This window comes from Ailuropoda melanoleuca, chromosome 4 (genome assembly GCF_002007445.2).
Source record: "Ailuropoda melanoleuca isolate Jingjing chromosome 4, ASM200744v2, whole genome shotgun sequence".
Classification (NCBI taxonomy): domain Eukaryota; kingdom Metazoa; phylum Chordata; class Mammalia; order Carnivora; family Ursidae; genus Ailuropoda; species Ailuropoda melanoleuca.
In genome coordinates, this window is record NC_048221.1 from 89,221,424 (window position 1) to 89,229,141 (window position 7,718).

Genomic DNA, 7,718 nt, shown 5'->3' on the forward strand with positions numbered 1-7,718 from the left:
GTGCTACCCTGTGGAGAATCAGGCCCAGCTTTCCTTCCACCTTCATTACCTACTCTTCCCTCCCACAACCTTAAGGGCACTCAGGTTAATTGCGCCTCTTCTGAGTTCCTATGGAAACCTTATATAAACCTCTATTATAGAACTAGTATTTTATTTTTTTAAAAAAATGCTCAGCTGCTTCTCTCAACCTCAGCACAGTTTTTCAAGGTTTAAAATGACATTTTTTTTTTCATCTATGTATCACCAACCCCTAGCCCAAGTCTTAGCTAATAACACTTGGTGTTTGGTAAATATTGAAGTTTTGCAATTTCAAGTAAGGATCAGCTGTTAGGTGGCAGGCTTAGTTCTAGGAAAAACTTTAGAGTTGGGGCAGGGAGGAAAAATCTAGACCTAAGGAGCAAATGACACAGGGACCTAGGGGTGGCCTTGCATGGAGCCCAATGCACTGTTCAACCTGGCCCCTTATGTAGAGCCAGCTCACCCTACTGCACAGCAAAGGAGATACAACCATTTCCTCTCAGTCTGCTCTGTTGCCATCAACTCACACTCAGCCCTTCTCGCTGTTCCCTGCTCTTGTCTTCTGTGACTTTCTAATCCCTTGGCTGTAAGCTCCAGCTGTACATGCCCACCTCAGGGCTTTATTTCTCTATAAACTTCTTGGACACGTTTTTCCTTAGCAGTTTGACCCCTAGCACTCTCCCTTGGATATACTTTGGAACTTAACCTCTGTTCTGGGGTCCTGGGATCAAGTCCTACTGACTTGGACCCAGAATGGCTGGCTGCCCCTGTGATACGATTTTAGGGGACTGAAAGAGCCACGATGAGCCAGTCAATCCTCCACATTCTCTGAATTTCCTCCCTTAACATACAGTTTTCACAGTGGCTCCCAGAAATGTTGTTGTTCTGGTTTACAATGCCATAGAAAGGGGTGATTTAAGTTTCTAGTATATATAATGTATACAGAAGAATTTGAGAGAAACTTTTGGTTGGGAGGAAGGAAGGAAAGCTTGTGACTGGTGGTTGGGTTGGTGGCAGGTGGGTAGGTGAGAGTGAGCTAGTGATGAATAGGTTTGGCATCCTTTGGGCAGTAGAGCCAGGCATGCTTTCTGTATCTCAACTATTTAGTCAATACATGTCCTTTCTGTTTAACCCAGTTTTAGTTGTTATTTTTTTTCTGTTACTTGCAATTAGAGATGTCCTGATGAACACAGCAAGGCGAGGAAACATCTCTGGGTTTGAGGTCAGAGGACCTGAGCTTAAACCCTATCTTTGTCACTAATTGGCTGTGCATTTAGTTTTCCAGAACCTCAGTTTCTTTATAAAATTATGCCTGTATCACGGGTGTATTGGTCAGTGTTATTCGTAGTAAGCAGCTGCAAATGACTAGTTAGGCAGAAAAGTAATTCATTGGAAAGATATTGGATAACTCATAGAATTGAGGAGGCTAAGGAAACAGGATTGAAAAATGGGCAGAGACCAAGGGAAGCTGAGCAACCAGAACCTCAGCTAAGGTTCAGCTAAAGGAACAGTCCGGTTGGGACCCTCCCACCACTGGATGCACCAGTGCATGACACTCTGGTGTTGTGTGGCTCTCAGGTCCATTACTCTTGGTGGCATTCACTCCACGTTTAAAGCTTGCTTGGGGCTGGACATCCTATTGGGTAAGACAGTGAAGGGTTTCCCAGAAGGGAAGAGGGCTTGGATGTTGGGCCGATTAACATAATGACAAAAGTTCATGTCAAAAGAGCCGCTGAGGATTTGCATGAGGTGTAAGAGCTATAAAGGTCCAATATTGTGCTCTATCATTGTTAGTTTCTCTTTCCCTTCTTCATTTCTGCTCAGTGCTGACCCTACCAAGGGTCACCTAGTCTAAGAGGCTAAATTAGTCTGAAGGACAGATTCCCTCCTCTGCAAGCTAAAATATTCAATGACTTTCTCTCTCATTGGGGATCTTTCCCTTCTACCAACTTTGCCCAGCTTTCCTTTGCTGTGTGTGGTCTCAGCTACTTCGCTAAACAGTTCGTGTCTTTAGGGCCTAGTCTGTATCAATTACATCATTTCCCTTTAAGGGCTTAGGACATACCCTAGCACATGGAGGTACTCTTCAGATCAGTGTTTGTTTACTGATTTGTTCAAAATTAGGACCGGCTGGATGACTATTCAGAGAAATCATGGGTGGGATATATTCCTGGTAACAGTAACCATGTCTGTCTGGCATATATGCATCTGTTGGATTGGTAGATGGTACTATTGTCATAGTAAGCAACATCCAGCACCTTACTGTAGCTTTAAGACTGCTGTTCATGCCTGTGAGTGGGACTTTGTACTGTGCCACTTGATAAGTATCTTATGGATTGCTACCAGATCAATGTAAATGTTAATAGTGATGGTGTCCTGAGCTCAGCTTCATCTCAGGTAAGAGGCAGAGGTGTGCACTGGGGAATTGAATACCTCTTTGTAGGGTGGACACATGGAGTAGGCAGGCCATTCTAACAGTAGGCATCTAGGAGGACCTCTTACGTGCTGGGGGCTGATGTATGAAGATGAAAGAAATACAGCCTGTGCCTTTGAGAAACTCAGAGCCTAGTGAGCTCACAAAACCAGGCTTTTTAGACGCTCTGATAAGTCTTAGGAGAGACTGTATCCTTGGGAAGAATTAAATAAGAAAGGAAAGATTCCTATGCTGGCAACACTACTTGTGTGTTGGGTGGGTTTTAAGTTTCAGAGGACTCTCTCAGAGAAAGGATGTCTTAACTTTTCTGTAATTCAGGTCAGAGGTTTACTCAGACAGTATAGTCTTCCTCATTTCCTGACATTCACAGTGTTTTCACGATAGCCTATTGCCAAAGTTCTGGGATTTAATCTTGCACAAGACTTTTTACTACCACAAATTGGTAATTACTGTGTGTGTCGAGTGTGCGTGTGTGTGCATCTGCATGCGTGCATGTACATATGATCATGTGTGAAGATGTTGTGATGGAGAGAGTTATGGAAACCAGGGCCAGACAAAGGAGAGAGAGGAGGAGGATGTGTAACTGTTAGCTCTTTATATCCTGACTCACTGTCGGTGATTCTGTTAATACTTTGTCTGTTCAGCTAATTTGCATTAGTCTATTACTAGGGCCTTTAAATGTTCAAAGGTCTCAAGGTCTTTTTGTTTCATGAGTTTTGAGAGTCTGGAGGAGGCATAGCCAGGCAGACAGGGGTGGAAGGAGAGTCTTTCTTGACCTCTTTCTGCTCTACAATCTCTGGTCTGCCTTTGATGACAAGCATTTAGAACCTTCTTTGAGGGCTGTCCATTCATTAAAGGAGTTTATTTGAGATAGAGACAGAGACAGAAGAGAGCATGAGCTGCCAGAGAGGGAGAGGGACTAGCAGACTCCCCACTGAGCAGGGAGCCCTATGCAGGGCTCGATCCAGAGATTCTGAGATCATGACCTGAGCCGAAGTCAGCCGCTTAACGGACTGAGCCACCCAGGTGCCCCATTAAAGGAGTTAATGTGGTTTCCTCTTTAGTGACTTGGGTGGGGTTGGGGAGTGAGTTAATTCTCCGGTGCCTAGTTCAGTGCCCCAGGCTTAGGAGATGCCCCAAAGCATGTTGCTTATCCCTGTTGCTCTTCTGCCCCCGTGCAACAGCTTCGCAACTTGGCCTTCTCAGTGAATTTTCCATTCTTAGTGTTTTTCTCAAATGCACTCAATTGTTCCACAATCCCACAGAGGTCATATGGTCTTTGCACCAGGCATGTAATTTGCTGATCCCATGATTAGACATGCACACAAACCTCAGTGCTATTAAAATGAACTCTGCAGTTGGCTTTTGGATTGCTTCCCCCTAAACAAATCTCCTAGGCACATGTGAATGGAATTAGTCCTCAGATCACTCTGGCCTGCAGCACACTGGTGTTGAATAGTTTTGCTCTGTAGTACTTCCGTGGTTGTGGGTAACCCAGGTTTCTGTGGTCAGAGGCATATGTCTTGGTTTTGGGTGCCTTCCTTGGGCCAACAGTTCCAAGGTGAGAAGTGCCTTGCTCTTAGTCTCAGTGTGGTTTGGGGGTAGAGCTTCGGGGAAGAATTCTTGGTTCTTTTTTTCTCTGATTTTGTTCCTTTGTTGTCTTGGCAACTAGAACAATAATCTTAAATGTCTGTGTTTGTATATTCTTTGGAGAATATTTTATCACAAGTCTCTTCCAAGAATGTCTGTCTCATGATGCATTGATTATTCCTCAGTGTCTTCCTTTTGTGTGTGCTTATTTTCTGCAGTTGGGAGAAAGAAATGTTAGCATGATGTAACTGGCCCTTGGGTAGAGAATCAAGAGTCCTCAGTACAAGGCATTTTACCTTGCTGGCCTTCAGTTTTCCAGATTAAATGGACCGGATGATTTTATAAACTCTAAACCTCCATGACTATATGCCAGAATTAGGTAAGAATGTAACATTTCTTGCTATGATTCTTACAAGAATCTTCTCCATTAAGCATGGGAATTTTCCGGTTTTTCACTCTTTCATTGGCTAGAATATTTTTCATTTGATGAAATATGTTACTTCATTTACTTCAATCAGTATTTTGGGGGGAGGGGTGAATGCTGCCAAATAAACACATGACACTGGCAGAAGGCTGGCACTATCTCAAGGCATTGTTTTACTGTGGTTGGAAAGAATGTCATGGAGGTTTCTTGCTCTGTTCTTTAAGAGCTCTCCTGTATTTGTTCACTCTCTCCTATGACTGACCCCCCTCATCCCCTCTGTCACTCACTTGAGGACTTCAGAGAAACTTCAGACATCCCTGAGGAAGTGAGTTCTCATGCACAGGTGGCCCCCCAGGGGGGTGGAGCATCCAAACACACTAGCTTGGAATCCCTGACACCTGATGCAGTGATGCTTTCATCAACCTTGATTTCGGAATCATTTGATTTTTCTTTGGGCCCATGTGTGGTGGTTAGGGAGGGATCTTCGGTGCCTGTGGCAGGATGTCTCTCCCTTGGCCATTATCATGTGTGTATCATTTCAGAGCTGGAATTAAATATCAGCTTCACCCAGGATTAAATTTTTCTTGCATCATTGGTTAGTAAATACAACATACATAGCAGAACATTATTCCTTTATTGTATCATTTAGGTAGAAAAGAGGAATATCAAACATGTAGGACATGACTTTAAATGATAAGTACATATTTATTATTTAAAATATAATATCACTTGTAATACCATACCAGTTGTTAAAATGTTGAAACCCTTCTTTACTGGGTGGTAAATAGCTGCTGCTTTCAGTTTCCTGTGTGGCCTTGCTGCCATGGCCTCGTTGGTCATTACCTTCAAGCTGCGTGGTCATTACTCCCCATGATCCTAGAATACTAGGTGGCCTCCAGCATCTTGCTGCAGCTGTAAGACTGCTCTTCATTCGTATAGAAAGTTTCTTATACTGTGCCACTTGTTAAATATCTTATATGCTGCCACAAGATAAATGTAAATGGTATAATAGTGATGGTTTACTGCACTCCCATTATGTGCCTGGGACTGCCTTGTAAACTTTGGAGGGAAGTGTCTGTGTCTTTCATCTTTAGGACCTGACACACAAAGCTTGCAATAAATACTTTCTCAGAAGTAAATGATCTCATCTGATCCCATCAGTGATATTTCATGGCAGGTGTTCCCCCCCACCAAAGATTTTATTTATTTATTTTAGAGAGATTGTGAGCAGGGGGAGGGGCAGAGAAGAAGGGGAGAGAGAGAATTTCAAGCAGACTCCATGCTGAGTGCAGAACCTGATGCAGGGCTCAATCCCAGCACCCTGAGATCATGACCTGAGCCAAAATCAAGAGTCAGACACTTAACCAGCTAAGAGTCTCCCAGGTGTCCCTCAAGGTAGGTGCTTTTAATTTCATTTTATAATTGCTAAAAATGAGTCCTAAAGAGTCCAAATAACATCTCCTACGTCTATCTGAGAGATAATGGAGTGGAAAGTTCAACCCAGGAATATTGTTCCAGGTCCAAAGATTTCAGCTCTCCTGGTGAGTGCCATGTGATATTCTGAAACTGCCCAGGTCTCTCCTAATTTGTATGAGCCCTATATTTTGGGTAATTTGCTTTGCAGTTCTCTGTGAAGGATGGATGAGAGGCAGGAGAGTGTGTATGGGAAATGGGATAGGAGGTGGGGGGCTATGGATCCAGAAGGGGCCCTAAGATCATCATGAGATTAAAACAGATGCCCTCCCCCCACATTGTGAAAGGCTCTTCCCTATAGGAAGTGGAGGAAAAAGAAAGATCTGTATAAGAAGTGACTGGAATTCAGCCACTGTACCACCATGCCAGTTCTCCCATTAACCCTGTGTAAAGATAGAGAGCAGGGGGCATCCATTTGCTAGACATATTAATGGTTTCTAATAGGACTGAGTGTTTGGAGACCTTCTTTGCTATATTAAATAAGGCCTGCGTGGTTGGAGGAAGCCGCTCAGAACAGGGAGCCTGAGGTTCCAAGGACAGCTGTCTCCAGCTTTTTAGTTTGGTTAAGTCTTTTGGTAGCTTGCCCTGGCTTATTTTCATCATCAGAGTTTCATAGAGACAGGGTGCAGAAGCCTGGGGCTATGTTTTAGTAATTACAGTTAATAAAGAGTAATAAAGTAATGTTTTAACTGTCTCATTTTAGAACTTTTGTGTACCTAGGCATAGCTATCAGAAAACTATTTGTGAACCCATAATAATAGCTGTCATTTATTCAGCACCTACTGTGTCCTGGGCTTTATGTATTTTGATCTCATATAATCTTTACAACACCTTTATATGATAGTTATTTCGACTGTGGGAGATTGGATCTCAATTCTTCACTCCCTCTGTGGTTTTACAAAGACTTCATAAGAGGAGTGGTAATAGAGAAGAGCATTTCGCTCCTACTTGACTTTAGATTGTGTTATGTGACTGCTTTGGCTAATGAGATCTTAGCAGACATGACTTGACCAGGGACTTCAGATGTGCTTGCATAGTTTGGCTTGCCCCTTTGTGCTTCTTGCTATAAGAAGAATATTACCTGGGTTGTTGCTAGTCCAGGGAGAATAGGGAAATATGTAAACTCAACCCACAGCCTAGAGCCATGCCCTGCTGACCCCAGCCAATCCCAGTAGACCTACAACTACTGGCAGACATGTGAGCAAGAGAATCAAAGCTTTTTAAGGCACTGAGATTTTGAGGTTATTCGTTATGCAGCAAAAACTGACTAACATACAACACTAATTTCCGGGGATGGATGCTGAGATTTAAAGAAGTTAAGCAGCTTGGGTAGAATTGCTGAAATAGCACTGTAGAGAGAGGCTGGGTTCAAAGGTCTACCTCATTTCAAAGCTGTATTATTGTTTGGAAGAAATGCCCCATGTTGGAGCAAGCTTAAGGTTAAATAATATAATGACTATATTAGAAGTGCCTCCCTAAGCCTTACACCTCATAGAGGTGGGGAGGGTCAGGAGGTAGAGGATGGTTGTCAGAGAGAAGCTGGCCAAACCTCTGTCATCCCTTTGCTTTGAAAATGTGGTTCTTTAACATAGGAGCAAAAGCGATGCTGGAGAGATTTCAAGTTGCTGTGGCAGTTGGCATCCCTGAACATCACCTGGTGTCATCTGCATCACAGCCCCATTAACTCTGGTGTCCCTCCTGGGTCATAACAGGCTGAGTCTTCAGCAAATCTCTTTCCTGAATGTTTAATATACTGGAAGCTTATTGAGATTCTACATG